This window comes from Prionailurus viverrinus, chromosome C1, assembly GCF_022837055.1.
Source record: "Prionailurus viverrinus isolate Anna chromosome C1, UM_Priviv_1.0, whole genome shotgun sequence".
Classification (NCBI taxonomy): Eukaryota; Metazoa; Chordata; class Mammalia; order Carnivora; family Felidae; genus Prionailurus; species Prionailurus viverrinus.
In genome coordinates this window covers 49,432,752-49,447,998 of record NC_062568.1, presented here as the reverse complement: position 1 = coordinate 49,447,998, position 15,247 = coordinate 49,432,752, and the positions used below count along the sequence as shown (strand labels likewise).

Genomic DNA, 15,247 nt, shown 5'->3' with positions numbered 1-15,247 from the left:
AGTTACCAACTCCTCCAGGACCTACCCCTCAAAAAATGTTCCATTAGAAAAATTATAGACAAAAAGTATGCTGATTCTCCTGGACTATGAGGTAGAGGACTAGTAAGAATGCACTAATAATTTACAAAATAATATACTGAAAAATCACAATAACTCAGAAACAGATCAGAGGTTTTTCTGGTATGCATTTTCTTTCCTGATGTTACCCTTATGTTAACACATAAATTCATTCTCAGAAGGAACCATATGTGCATTCATTCAACTTTTAACAACTTTTAACAACATTTACTGAGTGCCTAGTCTATGTCAGGTACTGCTTTAGACACTGGGGAAACAGCAGGAAACAAACTAGACAAAGCCCTGCATGTGTGGAGATTGTTCTCAAATGTATCAATTGTAGGTAATGTCCTACACAAATGAACATAACAGGCTTTCGATGTGTGCCAGTAATTCATATTTTTTAAAATAAACATTTTTGGAGTAGTTTTATTTTTTTACTTTATTTTATTTAATGTTTATTTATTTTTGAGAGACACACACACACACACACACACACACACACACACACACACACAGAGTGCCTAGTGCCGCTGGGGGAGGGGCAGAGAGAGAGGGAGACACAGAATCTGAAACAGGCTCCAGGCTCTGAGCTGTCAGCACAGAGCCCGACCTGGAGCTTGAACTCACCAACTGTGAGATCATGACTTGAGCTGAATGAAGTTGGACACTTAACCGACTGAGCCACCCAGGCGCCCCTATTTTTTAAATTTTTTATTGTTTTGAAGTTTATTTGGGAGAGACAGAGTGTGTGTGCATGCGAGCTAGGCAGGGACCAAGAGAGAAGGAGAGCAGAGTGTGGGTGCATGGGAGCTAGGCAGGGATCAAGAGAGAAGGAGAGAGAATTCCAAGCAGGCTCTGCATTGTTAGTGCTGAGCCTGACACAGGGCTTGATCCCATGAACCTTAAGATGATGACCTAAGCCAAAATTAAGAGTCAGACGCTTAACCGACTGAGCCACCGAGGTGCCACGTTTTGGAATACTTTTAAAATTTATGGAAAAATTATAAAGACGATACAGAGAGTTCCCATATACTCCTCACCCAGTTTCCTCTAATGTGCCTCTTATAGTTTTTGTTTGTTTGTTTTTTCTTGGTTGTGTATGTGTGTGTGTGTTTAAACTAATGTCCTTCCTCTGTCCAGGGTCCAATCTCAGACTACCACATTACATTTATGCCTCAAGCTTCCTTAGTCTCCTCTAGTCTGTGACAGTTTCTCAGTTGTTCCTTTGTTATCATGGCCTTGACAAGTTTGAGGAGGTATTTTATGAATGTCCCTCAATTTGGGGTTGTCTAATTTTTTTTCATAATTGAATTGGAGTTTGGGTTTTTTTTTCTTTTTAAAGAATATCACAAAGGTAAAGTGCCCTTTTCATCACTTCAAACCAATGATAAATTGGATAAATGATAGCAATATGACTTATCACTAGTCATGTTAACCCTGATCTAAGGATTCCTGATTTTGTTTATGGAAAAATTTTGGGTGTGCTTTTTGCTACCAGGATGAGCTCCATTTCTGTAAGTCTGTATTAGAATATAGTACATTTATTTGGGAACACACACACACACACACAACATACACACATGCACATGACTTAGAGGTAATAAAATAACATTAGGTATAGAAAGGTAAAATGAATTCTTAAGTGCTCCATTTCTGTCATTTGTTTGTTTGGTTGTTTATTTAATGTTTATTTTTGAAAGAGGAAGAGCATGGGGGAGGGCCAGAGAGAGGGGGGGGGGACAGAGGATCCAAAGTGGGCTCTGCACTGACAGCAAAGAGCCCGATGTGGGGACTGAAGTCACAAACCCCAAGATCATGACCTGAGACAAAGTTGGATGCTTAACTGACTGAACCACCCAGGGGCCCCTGTGTCCTTTATATTCAAGATACTAGGTGTTAAACAATTTACACATAAGCACTCTTACTGTATCAGAATGTATTTTGGGGGTACCTGCATGGCTCAGTGGGTTAAGTGTCTGACTTTGGCTCAGGTCATGATCTCATGGTTTGTGAGTCCAAGCCCCACACTGGGCTCTGCGCTGACAGTGCAAAACCTGCTTTGAATTCTGACTCACCCTCTCTATGCCCCTCCCCCACTCACACTTTCTCTCTTTCTCAAAATAAATAAACTTAAAATAAAAGAATGTATTCTGTTTTCTCTTTAAAAGAGACAGATCATCACCATCCTCACTCTGTCCTCTAATCTGCTGCTTGGCACACAGCATTGGTGACTGGTGCTCTAGCATGCATTTTGAATATCAGGGCCATACTTTAGCATTGGTAAGTATTGAGCTAAAAGGAGCCTGGATTCCTTAAACATCATACAAACCCTGGATTGCAGACCTCCAGACTTATTTTCTGGGGGAAAAAATAAACTATCTGTTTAAGCAATGATTATCAGGGCTCTGTTTCTGAGTCGAATGCAATTCTTTTTTTTTTTTTTTTTTTTTATTTTAAATTTTTTTTTTCAACGTTTATTTATTTTTTGGGACAGAGAGAGACAGAGCATGAATGGGGGAGGGGCAGAGAGAGAGGGAGACACAGAATCGGAAACAGGCTCCAGGCTCTGAGCCATCAGCCCAGAGCCTGACGCGGGGCTTGAACTCACGGACCGCGAGATCGTGACCTGGCTGAAGTCGGACGCTTAACCGACTGCGCCACCCAGGCGCCCCCGAATGCAATTCTTAATAGAGGTAGTTTGGAGAAGAGGCAGAGGGATGTCAGATTTATTGAGAGCACTATGTACCATGTACTTTATATGATTTAGTTCATGTCATTATCAAAACAAAACAAAGTTGAAAAAATTAAAGATCAATGACAATAAAACTCATGTTTAGGTTTACAAAGCTCAGTATTAGAACAAAACCAGAATTTAACTTTCTTTTAATGTTTACTTCTTTCTGAGAGAGGGGGGCAGGAGGGGAAGAGAGAGAGGGAGACACAGAATCCCCAGCAGGCCCCAAGGTCTGAGCTGTCAGAACAGAGCCTGATGCGGGGAATGAACCCACGAACTGTGAGATCATGACCTGAGCTGAAGTCGATGCTTAACTGACTGAGGCACCGAGGTGCCCCAGAATGAAACGAGAATTTAAATCAAACCATGTTTTCTCATCACAGCATGCTAAAATGTCTTGTTTATCATATGTTCCCAGACCTTTGTTGATTACTAGCAATGGGTATAAACACATATATTGTTTTAATTCACTCACCAATATAAGACATTTAAATAAATAAAGTGACATATACTTAAATACACCACAAAACAGAAACATGCATCCATAGTTTGAATCTTCCCACTTCTCTCCATGATCAACATCTCAAAGAGTAGAAGTGGCATCAGGGTGACTTCAGGAGTGACACATCAAACTTATTGTCCTCAGCCTACATATAACTATAGATTTTTTTTCTGGGCTAGAATGGGAAACCATTCAAACCATCCATCCATCTACTCACCTATTTATGCACTCATACAGGGCATCTACTATACTGAACAACCTGTTACTTCCTACATATATAATGTTGAGTAAGACACAGTCCATGTTCTCCAAAAGCTTATAATTTAATGAGAGAAATGGAAAAAGAAATATGGAATTAGAACAGAGTAAAGTTTTTCAAGTTCAGCACTAATGACATTTTGTACGGGATGATTTTTTGTTGTGGAGATCTATGCACTGGAGGATAGTTAGCACCATCCCTAGCCTCTACTTACTGCATATTGGTAGCACCCCAATCCTTTGTTGTAACCAGAAGTGTCTCCAGACACTTTCACATGTCACATGTCACTTGTCAAATGTCCTTTGCGGGGCAAAGCACTTTTCTATCTCCTATGTCTTCCCCTCCCCCACACCTTATTGAGAACTACTACAAAAGAGTAAAAGCCACCATAAAACTTCAAAATATGGTCACCTACAACAGAGGTCTGGGCCAGAAAAGTTTTCTGGAGAAAGTAAATCCTTAACAGTGGCTTGAAATTTCAGTAAAATGCAGCCAGATGAAGTAAATGACTGTATGTGTTTTTATATGTATCAAGAAGGCCTTCTAAGCATGTGCACAGACTCAGAGTTTATAATGAGTACAAGACATCTGGCAGAATAAAGGTAGTTGAGCATGTTTGGAATGGGGAGGTGTGCAGTAGAGGGAGTTATGAAAAGTTGTACATGCCCACAGAGGAATACAGGCGTCTAGTTGTCACAAGATGAGACTGTAATCAGAAAAGGCAAACATTTGGGGGAAGAAGGAATTCAGCGTTGGATGTGTTGAATTTGAGTTGCCTGAGGGACAAGGAGGCGAAGGTGTCCAATAGAAAGTTAAATTTTCGGGGCGCCTGGGTGGCTCAGTCGGTTGGGCGTCCGACTTTGGCTCAGGTCATGATCTCGCGGTCTGTGGGTTCGAGCCCCACATCAGGCTCTGTGCTGGCAGCTCAGAGCCTGGAGCCTACTTTGGATTCTGTGTCTCCCTCTCTCTCTGACCCTCCCCCATTCATGCTCTGTCTTTCTCTGTCTCAAAAATAAATAAACATTAAAAAAATTAAAAAAAAAAGAAAAGAATGTTAAATTTTCATTTATGGAACACAGGGACACGACTCCGGCCAGAGAATGAACACCATCTGTATCAAGAAGCTGCATGTGTGCATGAAATGACCCAGGGAGAGTGTGGAGCTGAAAGGAAGAACCCATGGGCCTGGTAGTGGCAGCGTGGACAAAGGTGAGGGAGAACAAGAGTGATTGTGATGCCACAGTGAGAGTTTCATAAACACGGCATAAAGGTCAGATCAGATGAGGAGTGAGACATGGCCAATGGAGCTGGCAATTCGGAAGACATGGTGGTCTTTGCAAGAGCCATCTTACTGGTATGTTCTAGGTGGTAGCCAACTTACAGGGGGCTGGAGTGGATGGGATGGGATCAAGGAGAGACACTTTCAAGAAAAGTGTAGAAAGCATTAGAATGATGTAAAGACAGTGCTTTTGGTAGAATAAGTGACAAACACACCCCGAGTCAAAAAGGTGAGTGGGGATGGGTAAGAGGAGTTTTAAGCATGAGTTCTGACTTCAGGTTAGCTGTGGATATTGCTTATAGGCTCTATTCTTATTTCTGGCTCTCAGAGTCTCGTGGGTGTTTATATTAAGCTACCTCATAGAATTTCTGAATGTAAGCACAACCGGACTGTTTTTGCCTCTTCACAGCATACCGCACGATTCAGGGTGACTTTACAGTATCAGTTTACTTGCCTATGGTGTATCTTCTGAACAAAGAATCAACTTTAACCACTTGACTCTCTCTGTACTAACCATATAGAGTTATGTTTAAAAACACAATATTCCACCAGGCTAAAAGCAAGAATTCAGAATAAGCCATTTTATAAAGGTCTAAAACTATTTTTTCATTAGGTGTGTTTATGAGAATCTTTCCTTTAATTGAAAGGTTTTGATCCAGCTGTCTCAGAATAATTGACTCATGGTAGACAAAAGCTGAAAGGGAGTTTAGAGTCCCTCCACCGCCTTCCTTACCCCTCATCCATTCAGTGATTTTAGAGGAATCACTTTCCTCATGTCCTACCGTTCTTTCCCTTCCACTCGACAGCTTCTGCTGTCACCTTTATCATCTCTGTTGTGTGCTTCTAGATAGCTTCCTGACTGGCTTCCTTGCCTCTAATCTTTGCCCCCTCCAAGCCTTTGCAATACTTTGCTAAAGTGATCTTTCTAGAACACAAATAAGAACAGCTCTTAAGTTCTACTTAGAACTACTTGTGGCATGGCTTCTTACAAAATTCAGAATCCTTATGTCATATAAAGCCTTTTCCATTTGTTCCAGGCATCCTTTGCATATTTCATCTCATACTTACATTACAGCCAGACAGGACATCTGTTAGATCCTGAGGCTGTATACTGACTTCCTCCCACAGGCCTGTGTTCTTACACCTCTATGCCCTGTTCATCTGCAGAATGACATTCAAACTCAGTTCAAGCATCTTCTCTCTAAAGTCCTTGTCAGTCTTCTTTCTCCCTACATAGGACTGACCACTCCTCTTGTGGTGCCCCCCAATATGTCAGGTATATTTGTATACCCTAAAGAAATTTGTATACCTTAAAGTAGTATCAAACTACTGCATGCATTAGTTTTTACAGGTGTGTCCCCCATTGAACTCTCAGCTCCTTGAAGACAGGGGCTGCTTTTTAAAAATTTTTTTATGTCGTATTGAAACATGGTATTTATCAGGAGATCAGTAAATATCTATCTACTGAACAAATCCAGTCCAAGCCTCTATTACTACCAATGAGGGAAGAAGGCCCAGAGAAATTAAATGACTTTCCCAAGGTCACTCATCTAATGAGTGGCAGAGTGGGGAATAGAAGCTGTCAATGGGGCCTGACTTTAAACTAGGGCTCTTAAGGGGTGCCTGGGTGGCTCAGTCGGTTAAGCGTCTGACTTTGGCTCAGGTCATGATTTCCTGGTTGGTGGGTTTGGGCCCCATATGAGGCTCTGTGTTGACAGCTGAGAGCTTGGAGCCTGCTTCAGATTCTGTGTCTCCCTTTCTCTCTTCCCCTGCCCCATTTGCACTCTGTCTCTCTCTCTCTCAAAAATAAATAGACATTAAAAATTTTTTTTAAACTAGGCTCTTAGCACTGTCCCAGGTGCTACTTCATCTGTTTGAAAAAGGAATGCCCAGGGCCCAACCTTGTAGTTTGCTAACTTGATTGAACAAAGTTTTAATACTAAATATTTAAGTGAGTATTTGATGGGAAAATTTTGTTTTGTTTTGTTTTGTTTTCTGGTAGAGAGAAGGAAAAGTGTGCTAATTTTAAAATGATGGATTATTTGATTTTATTCTCACTTTTTTCCCTACTGTTTGTCTCTTATAGCTGGTTGATTTCACCAATTAGCCTCTAGTGAGGTATTTTCAAAAATTTCAAAATCAATAAGTACATACCACATTCTTCTTGTTGACAAAAGGAAAATAACCATCTTGGATTAAGAATTTACCATATGTATTTCATACATAAATAATCAATAGTAGGCTGAAATTGTTTTTGTTTACTTGTTTTTCTGTTTAGAGATAAGGAGAAGAGAGTAACAAATTCTAGACTCCCTTGGAATGATGTGATTGAGTTGCCAGATAGGTGAATAAGTTTGTATTAGGTTATAATTTTTTTTTCATAAATGACCATTTAGATAACTAGCTTGTCCTTTTCATTCATTCATTCACAAATAAAACAGAACATTTAACTGGTGAATATGTTTTATTTGGACTGCTTTAATAGTTCCTAGTATATAACATTAATATGTAAAGGCTCTAAAGAGTCCATTAAAACTCTGCACAACAAGCTGTATTTTAATAATGCAGAGACTATGTGAGATGGAAGCCGATTTCTGCCATTTAGATAACATAAGCAAAAACAATTTCCCAAAAGAGCTGAAGCTTATAAGTAAAAGAAGTTTAAAATGCACAGGTCCTACAGATGGCAGAACTTAACATCAGCCTCAAAAGCACAGAAGAAGAAAAGATTAAAAAAAAAATTCTCTCCAAACCCAGGCTTCTTTCAAGTCTCCTACTCAAAAGAGGATCTAGGATGCTAATGAATATTCAACTTTCAGTTTCTTCTAATAATAAATTCCATTTATAAATATGTGAAGTAAAACAAACTTGCCCTATGTTTAGTTTCTCTCAAAAGATAGTCTTTCATATTCCTTTAGGAGTTGATGGTGCCTGAATATAAAAAGACTTGACATACTGAGTGGAGGTGAAAAACTGAGTGCCATTTTGTCAATGGCAGTTTCTAACCTCCATTGGAAAGGCGAGCATTTTGCAGTCTCTTTTCTCTGGATCAGCAAAACTTCCGATACATAGAAATCCTCTTCTGCTTGGGCAGACTTTAAAGAGGAGGAATGAATGAGGAAGATGATTTTTCTCATCTTTATACTGAACGTCCCACAAGTCAAGACCCAGTTCTGCCATCATTCCTCATGCAAACAGAGAGGTAGGAGGTGGTATTTGAGTTTTGTCAGACTTACCTACCATGGTTGCTAAAATCATCTTCCAACTTAGTCTGTCTCTCTCGGGAAGGAGCCCGAGGCTATCAAAACCACTCATTCATCACCTCCCACACCACAATGATTCTCTGAGCAGACATCCTGGGCTGCCATAATTTGCTTGACAGCCCTGAGGTCAGCCTGCCTAGTGACTGAAGACTTTTTTCTTTTCTGTCTTAAAATGTTATAAGCCACTGTCCTTTATGTACATGATGATATTCTTGACCCACCATCAATGGTGGTGAGTCTGAAAAGCAAAATGTGATGATGCAGTAGGGCTGAGCTTGAAGGTTACACATGGAAGGAAGATGTCACAAAATGATAGGAACTCTTGAAAAACCCTGCACTGCAGAGAGAGCTCTGCATTAGTCTGCACTTTAGGCTTCCAGAAACCTGTTCTCATCCAACCCAATATCTCCAGCCTCTCTGGTATTTTTCATATTTGGGTCTTAGTTTTCAGGTAGATTTCTATTTTCTGGAACAATTCCATATGGTGACTGGTACCCCATATATTTACAGGGAAAAGGAGGCATTAAATAATAATCATACTTAAGCACCTTGGGAAGAATTAAGGAAGGTGTGTCAACTTTAATTTTGAATTTTCCTTTTACTTGTCAGTTTGCCTCTCAGACTTAATGCCAGGAGGGAATAAAAATCACCATTACCCTCTAGATGCTCAATGGCATACATAAAATGAATAGGGGGCTTAACTCTGATCTAACTAACTGGCTTGATTTCTACTCTGAATGATCCAGCTTCCTGTCCATTCTCCTATCAAATCCAAACTAGGTAGAGCTGCCCAGGCACACACATTCAGTAGGGAAAGGGGAGCAACAGAGAACAAAAGAAGGTTGGGGAAAGGGAGAACACGCATTTATTTCTGAAGTAGGAAAATTGGGAACTTGTATTGACATTTCTTTAATCCACAGCAATTTCCTGCCTCCCAGAGAAGGGGAGAGAAATGGCAGTTCTCTTCCACCCCAGTCAAAGCCCAGATTATATGTCTATTACCTATTTGTATATGTCCATTGACACTGGACCTGATATATGAAGAGTGTTTTACTGGAGGGTCCAAGAATTTGGAAATAATTAACCAAGCTTTACTTTACCATACTAGCTCCATGAATAAAAAAATAAGAATGTTATGATGATATCATTAGTTACAATGATACAAGCATATTTAAAATAGTGAAACTGGTCCACTTCGGTAATAGGAACAGATTCTTATGGAAAACTATGCAATGGGCCAATCTGAAAAAAAAAAAAAAAAAGGATGTTATTGTGATGTGAATACTTATTGTTAATGTGAAACCTAGTGTTGATCTGCTGATTTTCCTTTTGTGAGGTAGATCTAATTATAATTAGATATTTAATCAATATTCATTAAACTGTCACCACAGGACAAAAATTATAAAGGAGAAAAATTTAGCATAGCATAAAAGAATGTATGTGTTTAAAGGGGGCAGGACTAACATTTTTGCTGTTGTGTAGACTGTGTGTAACCCTAGAGCGGTTGCCTAACCTCACGCTCACCCTACCGTCTACATTAGCAGATGGTGCCCATCAGACAGAGTTGTCAGAATTGAGTGAGAGAGAAAGCAGATCCTGGAGACAGCCTACTGGGGTTTGAATTCATTTTCCACAACCTCAGTAGACCTTGGGCAAGTGAGCGAACCTATTTTTCACTGTAAGATAGGGATTAATGTTACAATTTGTTTCCCGGGATCACATGAGACATGAGACAATGTATGCATAGGGCTTAAGCCCAAAGCCTGGCATCTGAGACTTAATCTGCACCTGTTTTGCAGATTTCACCTGTGACTGCTTTGTTAGTTGTTATTGTTCTTATCATCATTATTTTGCCATCCACAATGTGGTAGTGTGTAATAAATAGTAGCTTTATTTCTCCCTTTTAAATTCCCTTCCTCTCTCTCCTCTAAGAATTTTACATGTTTATTAAAATATTAAAGGGCTTTGGGGAATATGTCTCCCAAGCAGAGAGTCAGAACCCACTGGGAGGGAGGGCGTTGGCCAGGCTAATACTTCTTTGCCTCTGTACTTTCTTAAAAGACTTTGTATAATAATCATCCCTACAAAGGGCTCATTGCAGAAGCATCTCAAGATTGTTCTACCCAGATGGTGTCTCAGCACCTGGTAGGGCTTTAGGGCGAAAAGTAAAAGAAGTGGCCCTTCTCTGGGGCACCTGGGTGGCTCAGTCGGTTAAGTGTCCGACTTCGGCTCAGGTCACGATCTCGCGGTCCGTGAGTTCGAGCCCCGCGTCAGGCTCTGGGCTGATGGCTCAGAGCCTGGAGCCTGCTTCTGATTCTGTGTCTTCCTCTCTCTCTGCCCCTCCCCCGTTCATGCTCTGTCTCTCTCTGTCCCAAAAATAAATAAACGTTAAAAAAAATTTTTTTTTTTTTTAAAAAGAAGTGGCCCTTCTCTTCTTGCTTTGGCTTATACTTCACTCTGCCTACTTAACGCTAAGAACAGGTTCTCCTTGGGGGTTCACAAGAGAAATATTGTCTATTACCTCTCTCTTGTTGTCATAAATTGGTTATAATGGAATATGTGGACTGTCCTCATTAATAGGTAAACTGAGGCACAGGCAGAGCCTTGCAGTGATTTATCAAGTGTCAGAGCTATGGGCTGAATGTCAGTTCTCCCTGCTGGGTCCATTCTATAAGGTCACTTGGACCCTTCGGCTCCTTCTGCTCCAGTGACTCTAAGTATCAGCTTATTTTCTTTTCCTTAGTGGAAAACAAGACCCAAAGCTTCCCCACAGTCCATAATGAGAAAATGTAGTGGTGTTAGCAGCAGTATGATCAGGTGTCTTGTGATTACAAGGTGGGCAGGAACAACATCTTTCCCAAAATTAAACCACTGAAACTTCTATATACATCATTTATGAAGAATAAAATTATGAATTGCCTTAAAAAGGAGATAAATCTGAGACTACCAGATCTCTTTCCCTGTTCTTCTCCCTTTTTCGTTGTCTCCTAGAAAACATCGATCTCCCAGCAGCAAGGCAGCCTTTCCTCTATTCACACAGGCAAACCTAATGTCTATTTGGGGGGGGGGGGGGAAACCTGTTTCCTTAAAATAACTGCCATTTTTATTAACTCATAAGTGTAGCACTGACCACTGTAATTTAATAGTCTCCGTAAGTTGGACAGTTAAAACACACCATTCACTCATAACAATCATAACATGGACTCTACCATTTTCATAGGACGTTTTCCTTCAGCAATAAGTACACCTTGTTAGAAACGGAGATGAAGGCATGACATTGGGATTAACCCTGTGTTATCTTTACAGTAGCAGAAACCCACAGCAAATTTTATCCCGTAGAAGTGCTAATATTTAGTAATTGGGAGAAAGAATACTGAACAATAGTACACCATAAGATTTTTGGACGATGCTTTTTACAGAAAAAAAAATGTACCATAAGAACTCCTTTGGAATTACATTCTATTATTTCATGGTCCAGATGGAGTTGTTGCATTATGTTAATTATTAACAAGGTAACAAAGCATTAAACTGAAAATGTGTTACCTCTAATTGCAAGGTGTATGTCTAAAGTACTTGGAAGACTTCTGGCAACACTCATCATTCGATATTTTACTCCTTGGTGTCTTTTCCTTATTGATAGCATGTTCTAATGGCTTCTCAAAAATACATACAACTTATATTAAGTATAGTAAGTGAACATTGTAAATTTTCATATGGGAAAACTGTCTATTACAATCCATTTGTGGATTCTAAAACCTAGGTCTTTGTAGTGAGCTTTATTTATTCAACCCACCATAAGAAGTTATTCTTAGAAGAGAAGACAAAGGAAATAACTTGTCTGGGATTCAATTAAATTTCTATAAAATATTAATATTGCTTTCAATTATAATAAAAATGAATTACTTGCTATCAATGGGAATTAAAACCTGGTTTGGGGTAAGAAACATTTTCTTTAAACTATAATAAACACTGAAACATAACAGAAAATCGCCTTCAGAAATTATATATGAAAAGGAATATTAAATTATCTGAAAAAGACACCACTCTATTAATTTTATTGTTTGCTGAACATTTCAAATATTTTCCATTTCAATAGTTTTTCTTTACCCAAAGTTAACAGCAACAATAGTATCCTTGAAAAAAAATTTCTTTTAAAAATCCATCATGAATACATTTTATTAAACCTCCATTTAAATTTCTGAACTACAATTCCCTAAGAATTTTTATTAGGACTATTTTTTAGATTATTGAATGGCAAATACCCTCTCACTTATTATAATTCTATAAGCTGGCTAGTTCATGCATATAAATAAGAACAATTACTTAAATATTAGAAAACACTCCTAACAGATAACATAGCTCTGAAGAGTACACAGACACCCCAGTGTCAAGAGAGGCAATTTTGTCCTTGCTATTTTTAACACGACATTAAGTTAAACTGGCTCTGCCCAAATTTCAACTACCATGGGTATTTTTTTTAAAAGTTTCTACAATTTTCTATACCATCCTTTAGCCCATCTCAGTTGTTACTAGGGTGACCACATAACTTATTATCCAAAAACCAGGACAGTTTTGAGAATGAAAGGAGATACTATTAATAGGCATAAACTTGGACCATCCCAAGCAAACGGGGATAAACAGCCACCTTAATTAGCGCTATCTTCCTTCATCACCTTTCTGCTGCCATGAAGTTAAAAATGCCCATGTATAGTAGTTACCTTCTCCAAATTACAATTTCAACTTCCAGGACCATAAGTAATGATGGCAAAGGGAGGGGTGGGAGTAAAACAACCAGGCAGATTTCTTCCAACTTTGAAAAGGAAAAGCAGGCAAAAAGAAAGAAAAGACCAAAAGGAAACCAGATCAGTTACTAGAGGAGGGCATAAGTTAAAAACATTTAACCCCCTGTCCTAGTTACTTGCTTCTTGCTTTCCTTTGAGCCCTTAGCCTACTAATATAGGTTAGTAGTTCATTGAAATTAATTTGTTATTGTTATTAAGCGGCTCTAATTTCAACTTAATTTGGCAGTCATACGAATAAACCTAAATAAATATTAGAATAAGCAGTGGTTAATTCCATCAGGTTTCACTTGTGAACAGTACTCAAAGCCACTGTAAAGGGTCCAGTGCTTTCAAATGGCAGCTATGCTCATTTAGTCATTGTTAACTCATCCATATACGCTATATAATACCTACTTTTTGCGTATGTTACAGCAGGGAAGAGATTATTCACCACTACTGGTTTCTAGTCTTCTTTGTGTCTGCCTATATCTAAGTCCCAATGTTGGGAGCGTAAGTCACAGAAAATAATATGCTAACATATGACTCGAGCCAGCCTATGGCACTTGGCCTAGGGTTGACTCAGTTACTAAAACCACCATCACTGCTGTAAGCCCATTGTAAGCTGATGTTATTTTTGACACTAGTATTTTTGAAGCTAGTTCAGATAAAGAGGAGGCATAATGCCAAGAAAAAAAAGAAAAGCTTGTTAAGTAGGATTCTCATTTCGGGACAACAGTACCTTATACAAACCATGAAACAAAGCCACTGTCTCAGGTAATGTAGGCGAACCCTTGTTATAAGTTAGAAAGGACTAGCAGACTGTGCAGATCTATGATAACATGATAACGTATATTTCATATAAGCCTAAAATAAATGCCAGTGAAAAATAATAACCAGATTTTTATGTTCATTTAATTTAATATTAATCACTGAGACCTTACACTACAAAAATGAAAATTATGACTTAAAATGCTTACTAACACCTGAACTTAGGAAGATTCAAAAGAAAATTATCCTTTAAGTATCTGATCGTTATTACTACCTCCAAAACAGAGAATTTGTCTTCCTATATGAAATGGCTATCCTAGGCCTTCTTAATTTAAATATTAGCCCCTCAAGGGGGATTCTGTGGTCGTTCAACAGCTATACCAACCTTCTTCTATTATTTCTTCTTAAAAAAGCTTAAAAACTACATTTTGTGTATGCTCTTATTGTTAGGGCTCTATATGATTTCGGTTTCACCAATTATGAATGCTAAATTAGTTCACATGGAAAGAGACTCTGGGTTAAGGCATCTGGTTGTGATGCTAAGGGTTTTAGCAGAGGTACAAGGTGGTGATGCTTCTTAGTTGTGGCTGCAACAGTAGCCCCTTGTCAAAGCCAAGTTCTGAGATAGGGCTTAGACTCATATCCAGAAAGTCAAGCTAAAGGTTATTTGTTTTTCAGCTATCTCAAATATTCTGGAAGTCATTTAATATGTTCTAACAAACCCCTTTTCTTATTGAATTACCTAATACGAATTTGTTCTCTGCACTTCACCCCTGACCAATGCATTATCCCTTAAAGTGAGAACATAAAATTACTAATTTCCTTACTCAAAATTTAAAAAAAAATCAGGAACATAAATTTCTCCTAAGAAATAGAGTTTTTGTCTTCCCACCTTGGCCTATTTTTTGTTTTTCTTCAGTAATTTAGCAAATTCTTAGCATGCCGTACAACTTCCTCTCCTATCTCCCTATACCTTCTATTACTGCTCTTCAGGAAAACAAAATGATTCAAGTTGGTATGTTCTGGAATGCTGATCTGGCCATTCTTCCAACATAGGCCACACCATTTACCTTCATTTGGAAACTTAGTTATGTTCTTGTGTGATGAAAAGTGGAGTAGAAAACAAAATTTTCCCAACTTGACTTTTACTTTGCAGTGATATTTCAGGTTCAGGTTGATATATGAAGTTTCTACACAGAGTAAACAATTCAAGGAATGACATTAACAGGTATGCAGGAAAGGTAAGGGATAGAAGATTCCATAATGACCTGTGTACAACTACGGCTCTGAAGGGGAGACTTAAAATCTACTTCTGTAGGTGCACATTGATGAGTGTGAAAGTGGGGAATAAGCAGTGAGCTCCTGGAGTCAGAAATACATGGATTCGTAACTTAATAGAAACCATATAGAAAGTATAGCATTTGAAAACTGTTTTCAGAGCATTTATAAACATTTGTAAAGAGGTTTTTTTATTTTAATTTTTTTAACTTTACTTTTTATTTTTTAAAACTTATATCCAAGTTAATTAGCATATAGTGAAGCAATGATTTCGGGAGTAGATTCCTTAATGTCCCTTACCCATTTAGCCCATCCCCCCCACA

The 15,247-nt window shown here is 38.7% G+C and overlaps 1 protein-coding gene and 1 long non-coding RNA gene across 8 annotated transcripts in view; one reads left to right on the top strand and one right to left on the bottom strand.

The window, feature by feature from the left end:
• The window catches only part of ZNF385B (zinc finger protein 385B), a 413,030-nt gene that overhangs the window by 122,481 nt on the left and 275,302 nt on the right, over positions 1–15,247 (bottom strand). The window lies entirely within an intron of this gene.
• The window catches only part of LOC125172108 (uncharacterized), a 69,998-nt gene continuing 59,570 nt past the window's right edge, over positions 4,820–15,247 (top strand). Inside the window, exon 1 of the long non-coding RNA XR_007154594.1 lies at positions 4,820–4,909. This is a non-coding gene — a long non-coding RNA (uncharacterized LOC125172108). The remainder of the gene's footprint in view (positions 4,910–15,247) is intronic.